Below are 16,850 nucleotides of genomic sequence, written 5' to 3' on the forward strand. Positions count from 1 at the left end.
CCAGAATTTGCAGTGAAATTGTATGCAAGAAGGAATTTTTAAATTCTTTGGAAATGACTGCAGGTCTGTTTGCTCTTCGCAGTTTCAAGGTGTAGTGGGACCAGCGGGACACAACAGTCAAAGACGCAGGGGGTTTGATTTTCTGATGCCTTATTTCAGTTAAATTGTGAGGAAATAAAGATGTCTCTCTTTATCTCCTTTTTTGTTTCTTCTAGGTTGTTCTAGTTTGGGAGTAGCAAGTAGGCCAGCCTTTTTTCTTCTCTGAATAAAGTAAAGAAGTGGCATAGCTAAGTGTTTTATTCACACTTAGGTGCCTATTAGGATGGCGGGCGGACTTACATTCTCCCGCCACCATAGCGGTGCTGGGACCCACCGCCAGTGGTGCGGCAGTTCCTCACCGGCAATTAGGATGCCACCGCCACGGTGGCGGTGGCATTCCCTATTACCAGCATCGCCTGCCACAATGCTGTGGATGCACCTTGTGCATTTGCATGCACAACGTGCAGGCACCGCGGGTACCTGCCACTTTGTGCATGCAAATGCAGGGGGTACCATAGGAACCCCCCATGTACACCCTCCACCTCCCCAACACCCTGGGGGCCTGCAACGGGCCCCCAATGCCAAAGACATGCCTTTCCGAAAGGTTGATCTCCGCCTGCATCCATATAAGGGAGGGGAAATGGGATGCGGGCGTAGAGAAATGTCGGGCGGATCGCCACTGCCATGCGGACGGTGGCGATCCACCTGAAATCTTAATAGACCCCTTAGTAATAGATTAGGGAGGGAGGTGAAGGAGAGCCCATCACCAAGTGTAGGTAAATACTTCAACTTTGGGGAATCAGCTCTTTATGAAGTATTACAAAACAAAATAGAGATCTTGTTGTCTGGGATGTTTTTTGTAGACATAAATGCACGTATGGCTACGTTAAAGAACTGTGGTCTTTAACATAGCCAGCACACGATATCAATTTCTGTTCCCTAGTTGCAGGCTCTCCATTTATCCTTCCAGCCTCCCACCTACTCCCCATAGACCTGCACATAGTTTTGCAAGCCACACTCCTCCAGGAACATGGCTGGACGGCTTGTGAGGATGTTGGCTTTAGGGCATTTTTGGACTCTACTCCGGCCTCTCAGGATCATCTCTCTTGGCGAGGTCGCGTCCCTATGCTTCTGGCGGATCCTGACTTGGGACAGACTTTCTTTGAAAACTGTCAACCGGTGTGGCCCGTTCTTTATCTGCTTTGGCATTCCGGTCTTCTTACTCTTCCTGCGGCTCTTCCATCAATGGGGTTGTTCCTCTCCCTATTGATCCACGGTCCATGATGATGTTTACGTCGGAGGTCACATGACCCAGGTAATGGCTCAAGTTAATGGGGCCGTAACTTGCAAAGTCAACATTTTCTCAGGCGTAATAGAGCGGACGTTGCTCCTCGTTTCGGACGCCTCCCGGAACGGACTAAAAACATAGAAGAGGGTCGGCTAGGTAAGGGATACGCCAGTATTCTTCGTCAGTCCTTTCTCTACCCGACTCTGGGGACCGTTGAGCATTACAAAAGGACAAGCTGCAGGGAAGGACCATTTAATTGAAAATGGACAATGTAACAGTGGTAAGCTAGGCAAACTAGTTGGGTGGAAGCAGGTCGTAGAAGCTGTTAGAGATTGCGGCGGAGTTATGAGAGTTTTATTAGGAGAATAAAATACATGTGTTAGCTCAGTTATAACTGGGAAAGTGAATTTAGTGGGGGGAAAGGAATGTATGCAATTTGAGAGATTGCAGTGAATGAATATTGAGGAGAGCATTTTTTCAGAAGATAGAGTCATGTCTAGGACCAATAAAAGTGGATTTGTTTGCTTCCTGTTCAACATCACAGAAGGTAAAATATTTCAGCAGGCATCCAGATTCAGGAGCAATTGCAGTGGATGCGCTTACTCACAATTGTATAGATCCGAAAGGTTATGCTTTCCCATCGTTTGCTATGAGACAGAGGGTATTAGTTCAAGTGAGGAGGCAGAAGTGTCAGGTAGTACTGGTAACACCTTTTTGAGTTAAGCAAGTTTGTTTCCATCAGTGATGGAGTTGGCTGTAGAAGTGCCTCTTTGGAGTCAGTCATGCAAAGGGATGTTGGTAGGTATAGAAGGAGAAGAGCATCCACCGGAAGAGTCGGTTTGCTCAACCTTCTAGTATGTAAGATATCTGGAGATCAGGAAGATATGAAGGACTTTCTGGTGAGGCTTCAGACCTTCTCAATTTGTCATGGGCACCAGGAACAAAGAAGAGTTATTAAGGGGCATGGAATGTCTGGGTACATTTGTGCATGGAAAATGATTTGGATCTTGTGGAGGTTGATGAGGTAAAAGTTGCAAAGTTTTTGGCAGGGCTGTTTCAAAGGTTTTTACGTATAGGACTGTTAACTGTTACAGATCAGCTATGGCAGCAGGTCATTTGTTGGTGCATGGTTCAACTATTGCAAAAAGTACTTTGATTTGCAGAATTTTGAAAGGAATTTGACCTCATAGGTCTCATTATGAAAGTGTTTGGGATGTTAATGTGTTTTTTAAGATGTTTGAGTCCTGGCCAATGAATAGATATTTAGCTTTATGGGAAGTGACGTGAAATTTAGCAATTTTGCTGTGCTTAGTTTCTTTTAGGAGAGTATCAGGAATTAGATATTTCATGCAGATTTTATCAGCAAGAATGAGTTATTTTGAGGTGTGAAGAAGAGCAAAGACTATCCCTGATTTAGATCTTGGCAGGGTGCCCGTCATCCCTCTGCGACGGAGTAATACATTTGAGAGACTGGATTGACTTTGTAACATACCGCCATTTCAAAATGGAGGTATCCTGGCCACCGTGTAGATGTATGCTGAATGTACCACCATTTGCATCAGCAGACTGTTTCCTGTCACGTAAGAGGTGCACCGTCATCGAGGCGGTGGACTCCTCTGCTGGCTAACAGTATACCATCGCCATCAAGTCAGCGGGTTTGTGCTGAGCCTATTTAGATGTCCTTGTTGTACTGGTGTTGTCCTAGCGACGGTTTGCTCACAAAAAGAGTGTCTGTTGGAGTAGAGCCTGGTAAGTACTACTGAATTATGTGTCACTACACATATATGTTGTGTTTACTTCTAAAATATATGTAGGTAATGTGTTATGCCCCTTTTCTCACATATTGCATAGCACACAAACAACACACACACTATTGAATGCACACCCACAGGCACCCCAAGCACAACACCCACAACCAACACAACAACATAATTTTTGTTTTAAGTGTCAATACAGGTGTGTTCATTTTACTTTTATAAGTTGTAGAATGTACACTAATGCGATACACATACAGAATGCATGGAAGAGCAGTGTACAAATACATGAGGCTAAAGCAGTTGCCAAAACACTATTCATAGTAACACAAGTGTAAGAAAAGCTTAGCTTAGATCCTGGTGACAATGGAGTTGATTAGAGTGGTGATCATGTAGTAGCAGCAAAGGGAAGACCTGACAAATGGGGTTCAAGATGGAACAGAAAAAAGGTACATTTCTACCTAATTTCCTTTGATTACACCAACTTAAAGTAGGAGGTATCCCTGCCACAGTTTCCTCGACAGAAAGGCACATCATGATTGGCCCGGAGGTAATCTTAGCTGGACTCCTGTTGACAGCCACTTCTGCCTAGGAGGGCGTCAAAGCGAGCAAAAATTCCTGGCAGAGTCGGTGGCACTCAGGCTGTCTTTCGTCCACTGACCCACTAACATATAAATAGAGGGTGCGGTGAAACCATTGCAAAAGTGATGCCAAAACCAGATCCGCCAAGATCTAAATCAGGCCCAGAGTCAGAATTAATTTACTATCCAAAATTTAAAGAGTCACCTGAAATTTTGTGTTATATACTGTTCAAAAGAGTATGAGTCATGAATGCAGGAATTCAGAGGTAATGGTGTAAGCCAATTGTTAATCTTATATATTAAACTTTGTAATGCAGTGTCTGTAGCTACTGTTGCAAGATGGGTAAAGGAGGTCATGAAGGAGTCTGGTGTGAATGGTAAAGTGAGAGGCGTGATGGCTTTTACAGTTTTTACAGCATGAGCATCTTTGGAGGAGGTGATGAAAGCAGCAGATTGGTCGAATGCTGAAGTTTTCAGAAAATGTTAATTTAAACATGTGTAGTATGTTGAAAATCTCACCTTTAGAGACTTTGAAAGTGGATAATGCTAGCCTGCTTTCTTGCCATACAATGCCAATTCTCATAGCTTTAGTGGATGGAGAATTATGATTTTATTAAAGACAAGGAGACTAGAATTATCCCTCTATTTCTACCCAGAAAAAAAATGGTAGAGAGTGAATGGAACTTGGAAGCTATGGAAAACAGTTGGGAAATTCGAACGAGATTACGTTTAAATGGAGTAGAATTATCACATTTACAATAAGTATTGATATAGTATTTGAAAGAAACATAATTGCGATTTTTTAACAGCAAGATATGTTACTTGATTTGTATTGCTGCAAATGAATAAGGACCAATTTTGGATTTGTGTACAGCTGAAGAGGGCTAAATACCAATGAGCAGTGCCAAAAGTGAGGGAAGAGGGAATGCTGTCGTGTTTTATTGCCTGTGTGTTCTGGATTTCCTATTATTAGTCATTATTATTATTATTAGTCATTATTATTATTATTAGTCAACTTTTGAAACATTGAAGTGTTTGCTGCTTGGAAGTAGTGAATACAAATGAATACATAATGCTAGTCTCCTTGTCTTTAATATAATCACAATTATCCATCCACTAATGATATGAGAATCAACATTCTCAATAGTTCTACTGCAGCACCACCACAGTGTTCTAATGAACAACTAGAGCACTAACATTCTGTATTTATGACAAAATGCTGCCCACCCAAATGGTTGGAATCAAAGCTGTAAAATGTAAAACATTTCCTTTAGAAATTAACAAAATGAGGGGGTTCATTTTGTCATAGAAATTATGACTAGTGCTCTAGAAAGCTGGGAAGAGGATACATTTTCTATAAATTCTCAAATAGTTTCCTCATCCATGTCAGTAAAACAATCTGACATGCAGACAGAAGCTAACTTTCAACTCCATTAAAGATAATGGGGTAACCCAGTAACCCTCAGAACCTGGGTAAGTACACTGAAAAAAAGTGGTTCTGTTGGGTAGCTCAAATCATTTGTACAATGTATTAAATACATGAAGGAAAATGCATTGGTTATGTAACCAGGTGACACAAAAAGAAAAACAACTTATATATACAAAAAAATCAATTTCTTTATTTTGCATTTATGTTGGCAAATCTATTAAATGGCTGTCAGTGACAAAAAACATGCGGCGAAGAGTCAGGGGGGCATAATGTGTGCCCCCTGTGTGCATGCACATAGGTTCCTGCACGGCATGGACTTTAGAGTCCATGCCGTGCAGGAACCTTGTAGTGCATCCCATTGCGGTGCCTTTTTTAATGACATCACCGCATTTAAAAGAGGCACTGCCATGGGACTGCCATACCGCCCACCTGCGGTGTGGCAGTCGTAATCTGGCAGGCAGGTGTACCTTCGGCTGAGCGGTGGTGCAGTGGTTTTCACTGCCGCTCCACTGCTTCGCTGAAAAGTCGTAATCGGCCCCTACGTGTAATGGACTTCCCAAATGCACCATGTCAATGGATGGGGTACATGATGAGGTAATGGTGGATTCACATGTGTGGTACATCATCAGTGAATATGAAATGTGTAAATAGTTGTATGGAATAAGAAAATTGGAACCAACTTTGGTTCATCCACGGTGTTATTCGGGTCACAAAATTGAATTAAAGTATTACTTTTGGTCAGAGGTAGAATTAAAAGGAAGAAGAACACGAAGTAAAGTGCTTGTAGCAGAAAAGCTGGTGTCAATTTTAGGTTGGCCCTATCAAGAGGAGCTTGGAATGGAAATGAATACCAGAGCAAATTCACCTGTCTATGCTGTAGGTGCTAGTAAATGTATGGATGTGTGGTGTGCTATGTTGAGTAAAGATTTCAAAGCTGCATTTGGGGAAGATCAGGGAAAATACAGATTTATCATAAACATAAAATTATAGTGCATGAAAATGTTAGACTGATACGGCAGAAGGTATGCAAAGTGCTGTTGTTCTACAGAATTAGGTGGTGTGCTGGAGGGATATTATTGAGCTGATTTAATGTTGCAATTGGTTCTCACCCATTGTCAACTCTCTCAAGAGTTTGAGTGAGTTAAAATTATGTGTTGGCCTAAGGTATTTGAATGATAGAATATGGATAGATAGTGAAAGTAGGAACTTCAAATAAAATCCCATAAGAAAAAATTTTCAATTACATTACATTGTTATGAAATAGTTATAAATAAATATACATTAACCTCTTCAGCGCGACCGCGATTCCCCCTCCGGTGCTGGGCCCTAATAAAAACGGGCGTGGTCATGACGGAACGGTTCCGTCATGAGCACAGCTCAACCGTAGCTCATGACGGAACCGTCCGTCATGAGCATCGAAGGGGTTAATGTTAAAAATATGTCAAAATAGTACTTATTTATAATTTCATTATAAAATATTTGATAGCCTATTATGAATTTCGAAAAAGAATATAACAATACATTTTATGAAAGAATATTTCAATTCATTTTAATTAATCATGTACATCACCTTTAATAATTAATCAGGTGCATTAAAAATACTTATTTTCTTTATCTCAAATTTATTTTGTAAATTAAACTCTGCAAAAATAATGTTTTCAAAGTTTAATTTATTATATTTCCACTAAGGTTTTATTTGAAAACTAATTTAATAGTGTTGTAGCATTTTTATTGTGTTCTACATTTACAGTAAATATAAAAAATGAATATACATTATTAGTTAACATAAACCTATTTTTAATATTTATTTTTGGTTTTCTGAAAATCTGTGTGATTTGTTCAGCCTATTTGACGCATATGTCAGAACAAATTAGGGTCTACTCCATGATGATTTTGATAGAAGGCTTATCAGATTGCTAGACTGTGCCTAACTAACTGTGTCTAACTGACAGTGCATTCAACATGTAATCTCTCCATCTTATATTACACATTGTAGGCTACTACTGTATCCTTATTAGGATAGGGAGTCCTGAATATCTGGCAGCTGATACATCGTGGGGTGGCATAGTCGTTTTTGTACCTGGGTCCCTTGTTTATGATCCTCTCTGTTAATCTGTACAATCATCTAAAACTGGGAATGCTCACTTTCCTGTAAGTACCTGTGGTGTGACGGTGCTCTCGTGTGGATAGCATGGTGATCATGTGTCAAATAGATTCTAGAAGCCACATTTCATGATGTACAAAATGCTGCATCTCTTTATCATGGTAAAGGACATCCCGTAGTCTATTTCCTTGTAGCAGGCCATTCAGTCTTTACTTATGCAAACAGCTAGGGCTTCAACCTTGCTTGGCTTCTAGCTGCAGTGTACATTTAGCCATTGACCTGCAGTGATCAAAGTATACCTAAAATATTTTGGTTGCATAGTAAGCTCTGGCTCAGATCTGCCTGGAACATCCTTCCTTTGATTATGATGACTACACTGTGTGTCCTGAATAGATTTGAGACTACACTCAGGCCTGAACCACCTTTCACGAACCTCACTTTGCTGGGACAATTTGGTGCCTGCCTCTCACTTCAGCCTGGAAATTTCCAGGAAGGCATGCTATCACTGGATTTATTTTCAGGTGGGAATTATCTCGTTGGCGATGGTTTACCTCAGGTGTCCACAAGAAATGGAAATGTTTCCTTCCGCAGACCGTTCTTTGTACGCAGACCGTTCTTAGTATGCACTTTTGACTCAGACCCAGTGCTGCAGGCCAGAGAAAAGTTTAAAATAGACCTCACATGTAGCTGCTTCAAATCCAGGGATTTGAAACTTGGGGTTTGAAGAAGCCTGGTTTCAGGGTGCTCCTTAGCAGCCTTGACCTGTAATGACTAGGAGAGGCAACAGGCTGTCTGAGGCTGCCAGCAAACACAAGGCTGTGGAGAGCTGAAGCTTGCATGGAGGAAGGCTGCAGTGGAACAGCCATGAAGTACTGCAGCCCTGCTCTCCTCACCCAACCCAAATATTCTCTGATAATATCTGCATCATCTCAGGGTTGAGAAATGAAGGAATCATTAGTGAGCTTGCACTTCCACGTTTCCCCTACTTTAATGGAGTTCATCCGCACTGCCCTTGCCAGGTTCAAATGTTTCTTGCCTGACTGCTGCCAGTTCTTTTCCTTGTCTTACTTTCAATCAGAACAGCACTTTGTCTACTATGGAGTACCACAGGGTTAATCTCTTTCCTCTATACCTTTTAATGTGCACCTGCAGCTTTTAGCTGGTATCATTAGATTGCTTGGCCCTACTAATTCACCACTCAGTTCTGAATGAGCAGCAAGGAATCACCCAATTTTTGGTATCTATAGAAACAAAAATGCAAGTATGTCTTGTTTATGTCACTCAGAGTCACATCAAGCGAGCCAATGGTTACCAACTTTCCAGTGTTCCTTTTAGTTTTAAGTTCCATGCCTTGTGTACTATGTTTTTAATGAGATTGGTTCTAAACGTTTGTTGAGCAGACTTTCTCATTGTGTCCCATCATGCTCTCTTTACTCAGATTCTCGTAATTTTACTCTTTGCTGCCGCTTCTTAGGTGCAGACAATGTGAAGGGTTTTCACAATCCTGACTCTCTGCTACTGCCCCTTAGATCAGCTCACAAATTATGCAGCATTTCATAACTCGCTAATAACTCAGCTTTTCTTTTTAGCCTTTGTGCCCTGTGCTTCTCTATTAATGGCTTGGTTAATGTCATTATTCATCTAGATTTTTCTTTCTCAACTGCAAGATGCCTTCAGGTGACTCTGCACTGACCAAAAATATTAATTAATAAATAATTATTCAATTGATAGAATTGCATACGTTAATTCATCCATATTTTCAATAATGCATTCATTTATGCCACCCTTTTTCCGTCCCCAGAAGTATGCTTCAGTTTTACACTTAGTTGTGTCCCATTGCTAGAGGTTTATCACCCTGATTCTGAATTCTTTTAAATCCTCTCCTCTGGCCACCAGTCCTAGAAATCGTATTTTCATTGTATGCTTTGATCCTAACCCAAAATACAATTGTGCCCAGTTCCCATTAGTACTAATAATTTCAGTGGTGGGAGCTGCAGGTCAGGTGGGTGCCCTTTTATGTTATGTTATTTCTATTTGTATACCTCACGAATACACCTAGAGGGTATACTATCCAGGTGCTTGTAGCTAGCTAAGTTGTACCCACCCAGGAAGTTGTTAATCGAAGAACCAGGTTTTTAGCTTCTTGCAGAACTCAAGAAGTGATCATGAGTCTTTGATTGCTGTGGCTTTGGCTTTGGGTGCGATGTGAGAGAAAGAGTGCTCTCCAGTTCAGTTATTGTGTATGCGGGGTACCTGTTTTAGTGAGAATCTAGCAGATTGGAGGTGTCTGGTGGGGTGTGGAAGTGTATACGGCTATTGAGGTAAACAGGTGTGTGATGCTTTTTATGTGTGTGTAGGCAGTTTGGATTGAGAACTCTTGTGCCAGTTCATTGAGGTGTGAGGGGGAGTTCTGAGTGTGGCGAGTCAAGTTTACTTGTAACTAGGTCCTCTGTTACTGTTTTCTAGGAGCTATTTGAAGATTTTTCGTAACATCCTCATGTTGTGGAAGCAAGGGGAGGGCACCTCGTTTATCTGGGCTGACATGTTGAGTATGCCATCGAGGAGGATTCCTTGGTTCCGGGTGTGGGTGATGAAAACTGGTGTGGGGTTGAGGTCTGCAGGCCACCAGGTGGAGTCCAATGCGGAGGTCTTCTTTTTGAAGATCACCACCGTAGACTTGGTCATATTAAGCTTTAGGCAGTTGGATCTCATCTAGGTTGTCACAGTGGACATGCATCTGGTGAAGTTGTTTTTGGTTTTGGGGGTTTTGTCCAACAGGGAGAGTATCAGTTGAATGTAAACTGCGTATGAAAGAATGTTGATGTCATGTGATCGTATCTGCCAGTGGGGTCAGGTTAATGTTGAAAAGGGTTGGGCTGAGAGATGATTCTTGGGAAACTCTGTACATGAGGTTCTCGACTTCCGACTTGTATGATGGCAGTTTGACTCTTTGGGTTCTACCTGTAAGAAAGGAGCAGATCCAGTTGAGAACAGGTCTCTGGATGCCCACATCTTGAAGTCTTCTGATGAGGTTAAAGTTGGCGACTGTGTCTGAGGTTATGGAGAGGTCGAGCAGGATGAGGACTGGTTTAAATCATTGGTTGCGGACCATGCTGATGTTGTCGGTCATTGGGATGAAGACTGTTCTGGTGTTGTGGTTGGATCTGAAGCCTGATTGTGTGGTGTCTAGGACCTGATGTTTGTCGAGGTAGTGGGTCAGTTGCATGTTTAAATGATTCTCCATTATCTTGGCTGGGTAGTGAAGAAGGGAGATCGAGTGTTAGTTCGCTAATAGTGCATGGTCCGCTGAGGGTCTTTCCTCAGTACATTTACTGGTGAGTACTTCCAGGTCTCCAGGAACGCTGTTGTGTTGCTGAAGGAGTTCAGGATGTTGGTGATAACTTTGATGATTAAGGAGGTACCCATGTTGAAGACATGGTGGAGGAATGGGTCTGTCCGGCCACAATGTGAACGGATCCCTAGATGTTGGTTGTCTCTTCCATGGTGACTATTTTCCAAGCTGTCAGCTGGCAATGAGTTTGGTAGGATTCAGCTGTGGGTCAAAATTGTTGTAGAAGGTTACGATTTTGTTGCTGAAGAATTCTAATTTGCGGGTGCATAAATCTTGCAAGAGAGTGATGCTGCAAGTAGTGGAGGCTGGTGCCGAACATTTTTTGACTACTGTGTAGATCTCAGAACATCTATTGGTGCTGTTTTCTATGTATTTTGCTAGGGCCTTCATTTTGGGTTCTTTGATCTGCTGGTGGTAGTGTCTCAGGGCTGCTGTTAGGTGTCTTTGGGCCCGATTCACAGAATGAACTTAAGACAAAATTCTAAACTTACTACCATTTTGGTATTCACAGAATGCACTTACTACTGCTGGTATTCACAGAATGCACTTACTACTTTTGGCATTCACAGAATGAAGTTACTACTTTTGGTATTCACAGAATGGACTTACGCCTACTAACTTTACGTCTGCACCCGGGTCGGAATTTCCGCTTCCAGGCCGTAATTTCGGATTCCGGGCTGGAATTTCCGGCACTGCGCCGGAATTTCCGATTCCGGGTCGGAATTTCCAATTCCGGGCCGGAAGATACGAACTGTGGCCGTTGATCATTTTAGCCAAGGGTAAACACCTGTACAAGTGCCTACCATTCCCCACCATGGATCAGCTGACACACTGCAGCCAATCGCAGCCAATAGCTCCATTTTGCCATGATGAATGTTGCAAGTGCCTACCATCCCCAATCACGCTCTAGCTGAAGCCAATTAACACTGATTGACCAGCATGACAAAATATATAAAAGCAGCACACATTGAAGGAACAGGTTTGGCCACAGAGAGTTCGTGTTCACAACGCTGACATTGCCAGAGAAAAATGGAACCAATGAGGAGAAAGAAGAACTTCACTGCAGAGGAGACCACCATGCTTGTGGAGTATATAGTGAGGCACCACAAACGCCTATATGGCCTCCCACCCTACTGCACCAGTGGCAACCAGAAGGCAGCCCTATGGCAGCAATTAGCCACTGCTGTCACAGCATTGGGGGAGGAGAGGTGCACAGTCCAAGACATCAAGAAGAAGTGGCAGGATGAAAGGCAGAGGGTGAAGGAGAAGTACTCCAGAATCAAATTAAACAAGATCCTCCCTGCTACATACCCTGGACCCTGCATCCATCTCACCCCACTGGAGGAGGATATCCTTACCACAATACACCCCACTTGGTCCATGGGCTGCCTGACAGTGATGTCCGCTATGTGGTACCAGGTAAATGGGATAAAAAGAAAAAGTGCAGGAAAATATTGTCTGTGTTGCACTGTCATTGTGAGTAAGGAACTTTTCCAAAGTGTATATAAAAATATAGTCAGAGACTCATGTGTCACCCTCTGTATGTAGCACCACAAGTCTCAGAATACTTTGCATTGGAAATGGCAACTCCCTCCCCCCCTTTTGAAAACAAAAGGTATGGCTGAGGCACACACTGATGCCAGTTGTGTACCTTAGAGATGGGTGTAGGGGCTGCTAAGGTGAATCTTCATGCAGTTACACCTGCAAATTAACTTGGCTGAAGAGCAACATGATAAGCCGGTGCAGGCGGAAAGCATCAAAGCTTCTCAGCTTATCCGCAATGTGTGATCATAACCAAAGGTTGTTTTCTGCCTGCCTTCTCTTTTACCGTATTCACATGTTTAGGTGAGTGTTTGACATATGAGGTTTGGATGTCTGCTGTACAAAACACCATCCGTTGTCAGTAAGTAGTACCATGTTGTTGGAAATAGACTATGGGAACAGAGGACACTCAAAGGATGGACATAAGAAATCTGTGTTCTCTCATTCAAAAATGAGCTGTGTGACTTCATGGGTAGGGAAGCACAAATGAGCAACATCATGTCCCTGACTACTGCACATCTCACACATGAACTCTTTTCTGACTTGTCAACAAACAACATTACGCTCATAACATTTTTTAGTCTTAATGGTAAAGGTGAAATCAGTGTAATACAGAGGAGTCCGGGTCATTTATCCCCTTCCTTGAAATATCAGGAACCTTCTCATACAAGTTTATCTGTTGATGTGTCATCTTATTGATGTCAGTGCTGCATGGAGGTAACAGCTGGCAACTGCGGCATGTGAGCAGGTGCCCACATGTTAAGTCCATGAGGTAAACATGCTGCACATTGTCCTGGATTATCCCCAAATGGTTATTGAGAATGACATGTTGGCTCATAGCTACCATCTGTTGTACTAAAATATGGACATGCATGTCTCATCACAGCTGCTGACAGCATGATACCACTGCAGCGGACACCATCCCGGTGGATGCATGACATCCTGGCTGCAGTAGTGAAACCCTTGCTTAACTGTCCTTCGGGTAATTCTTGCATGAGGTGTGTCACTAGCTTAGATTACTAAGCCATGACAGAGACCAAGATCTCCTTCTGCATGGAATCAACAGTTGTTGTTTACAAAGTGAAATACAAATTAGGAGTGTCACATGTGCCTGTCTGTCAATTGGTAATGCAGATCATTGAGAATGTTGTCTCAACCCTCTACAGCTATGTCTACAACATCTATGAGGAGACAGGTTCAGCAGGTTACATCAGGGGGGAATGCGAAGGGACAGAAAGTTGAGGCTGGAGCTGGTGAGTTTTCTAGTATTATGTATATCTCTGTGTTACACCTCAGTGCTATGGTGTGAGCTATCATTTGCGGTGGTACCCTAACCAGGTCACATGATCCTCATCTGTTGATGCAAAGTACAGTTATTACAACCCTGGTATTGCACCACATGTAATACCAGGTCAATCACTAATACGGTTGCAAGCTCTGTGTTCCAGATGATGCTGAGGATGAGGATGACAGACCTACGACCTGTGGAGGCGGACGGGGAATCAGAGGGGAGAATCTCCAGATCCTCCAGGCAGTTATGTCAGCAGCTAGTCAAATGTGGAGTCTGTAAAATTTGTCCCCAATCGATAGAGACCAGAGAATTTCAACATAATGGTACTAAAATACCCTTTAATACCATGACAAATTGTAAAACAAAGAATATCATATACCTATTGCTTTGTCCCTGTGCGAAGGGATATGTGGGCGAATCATCTAGGTCAATGTACACAAGACTAACAGAACATAAGTCTGCAATTCGGACCAAAAAAATGCATGCACCTATTGTGGCTCATTGTGTCGAATTAAATCATCAACCAGAAGATATCCGGTGGATAATTCTGGAAAAAATTGCCCCTAAAACAGGAATATGCATCGACAAAATCCGTCGAAAACGTGAAGTTTTCTGGATTTTTTCCCTTGATACTGTGAAATCTGGACTAAATTCAGAAATACCCTGGGAACAAGCAATCATATAGACACAAACCACATATACTATTTATTCATAGAAAACTGGTTTGTTTGTATTACCACCTATTAAGTGAGATAATGCGGTTACCTAATCTAAATGATTATATGGAGTGCTCGGGAGCCATTAATATTAATGTAAACATAGAGAGACTGCAATATGACTGCATAGGTCGTAAGCTTTGGCATGGTCTGGAATGTCATGGGCTCAATCATATTAGTTTGTTTTTTCCCCTCTTTGTTCACTACTCGGTCAATACATAATAAGCATTTGGATTGCACTGCCCAAATAATATGTCCGTTTTTTATCTCTATGCCCTATTAATGCTCTAAATTTGGTCCAAAGATAGGCAAGAACTCCGTGACGTATACACGTCGGTGAAATAGTTAACTGTTTGCCTTTCTAATATAAACACCATAAATATAACAGCTCGTCTCTTCATTTTATGATTGAATTAATATACCTATAAAAAAATAAAAAATAAACAATTTCGCCACCTCTAATATGCCTTTGGAAACTACTCTTAAAGTTAAAATTGTCCGTTTTCTACCTCTATGCTCTCAAGAGTGTATCGTTACTATACCCCTCATCACAGTGCGCCTCCCTGAAGCTAAACACATATTCCTCATTAAATGATTCTAGCGGGCGAGACCGCCCTTATACATAAATACGGAGTATTCATAGCACGGCTACCTTGCATCTAAACTACTGACGTTCAGGCAGGCGCCACACCAGACCCCCTACATTTATGAGACTTCGCTGTATAAACAAGGTACGTCATGGTTAGCTTCCGAGCAACACAAAAAACGCGTATTTTCGGCTTTCTCGGCATTGTTACCCCATTTCCAATAGCTAAGGGCTATACAAATCCTTTTACCATTTCAGAATATTTTGAAGCTCATGTTTAAGAAACTAGCTGGCCACTATTCCGGATAAGTCCATGTTTTCAGGTAAAGCGTAGTTTTTACACACTTCAGTCTGGTCTCTACTATTAGTCCAACATGACTGTTTATTTACCATGCAAGGCTCAAAATACTTCCGTCTGTGCCCTTTTTCAGAAAAATAATATATACCTCCCAGAAGAAATCGGTCCTATCCTTGCCTTAATCCATCTTAAATCACAGGTAACTGTTTAACAATAGATTCACTCGTGCTGTTTTCAAGGTTGCAAAATAAATGGATTTCTAACTGACTTTATCATTGTCGTCAGAGACTAGATGGGCCAACTATAAACGCCACGCAGCGTCCAGTATAAAGCATCCATTATTTATCGCCATCAATTGGATATACTGTAATACATAAACAGCCCTAAATAAGGTAATATCCTGTACCCCCTTTGTCCTTGAAAACTAAATTACATGTTTTGCCTTTGGATTATCGTGTAAATGAACATAAATTTTCATTTTTTACCCCTAGACTAATTTTTAAAAATCCAGAATCATGATTTTTTACCACCCTCAATATAAATGAAAATTCCACAAGAATCCATACTGTGATAAATCTCACAAATGGTAAGAATACAATTTAAAGGTACATAATAATTACCAACTTAAATCAAAGTTCTATCTGCCTGGTGAGGAAGTTGATATAATTTAGAGCTGAACACCCATCAAATACAGCCTTCATTGACATTCCTGCACTTTCTATCTACCTGCCCCTTACCTTAGGTATTGCAGAGAGCAGTTACAGCATCCTTGCTTGCATATTTGATGAGAACACTGTCCGGCAAAAGTGCTTTGAGAGCATTCCCACTCACGTTGGATATTATCTTTGAAGGTACAAGACATATAGTGTCTTTGAGTAATTATAACTGTGACATCTGTAGAATTGGTCGAGTTTAGTCCTCTAGCTCTATAACTCCTAGCTATATTTTGAAGTAATTTTTTCGACGTAAAACAAAACAATATGAGAAACCTACATAGGGTACAAGAATATATAACATCGCTTTTTCTTTTAGTTTAAGCCCTCTCTGTTTAGTTAAAATCGCCCTTTTCTATTTACCCAATCAGTTTCTATAATTCCTATGCTTCTTCTATTGCTTTTTTAATTTTTCCTCTTCCTTCTCTCTCCTTTTTTCATTTAATTATTATCTCATGGTTTTTTTTGTGTTGAAGAAACGTATCACATATTGAATTATGGTTTATTTTTATCAATAAAAGATATATGTCCAAAAACTTGGAGGATGCTGTGTATAATCAACCACATCCCCAAAATTGAGAGATTAGCTAATATGGGACATATAGGGAAGCAGGTCATGGTTGAGTAGCAACGTACACAATGAAAAACTGACATATAAATAATGAATTATAATGAAGATGCTGAAATGTATAAAACTTTTATGGTAAATATAAAATCTGTTTAGAATCTTGTATAAATACCGAACTGCTTTTCAAAGAAACTAAATTGTATTACTTAGAACACAGACCTGGTTTGGTTTAGGTACTATTTACAGTTAAATGTATGAATATGTAAGCGACTTATATATATACTTTTATGTTTTCTTTCTTTAGATTTATGTGTCACAATGGTTTGTCTTGTCAAATGCGAATGACGGTCACCTGACGAAGGCCACAGGCCGAAACGCGCGTAGTTCCATTCTTCCGCTTTTGCCTATCTCAATTATACATCGACTGAATAATTCGTAGTACACTATTTTTTCTGTCTTTTTTTTTTTTTTGTTCGCGATGTACATATTTTGCACATGTTTGTATATTGTTCTATATGTATTGATCTGTGAATAATATATCAAAAGTTTTTTATAAATACAAATGTATTGAAAAAATAACCCAAAAAAT

This window comes from Lissotriton helveticus, chromosome 7, assembly GCF_964261635.1.
Source record: "Lissotriton helveticus chromosome 7, aLisHel1.1, whole genome shotgun sequence".
Taxonomy (NCBI): domain Eukaryota; kingdom Metazoa; phylum Chordata; class Amphibia; order Caudata; family Salamandridae; genus Lissotriton; species Lissotriton helveticus.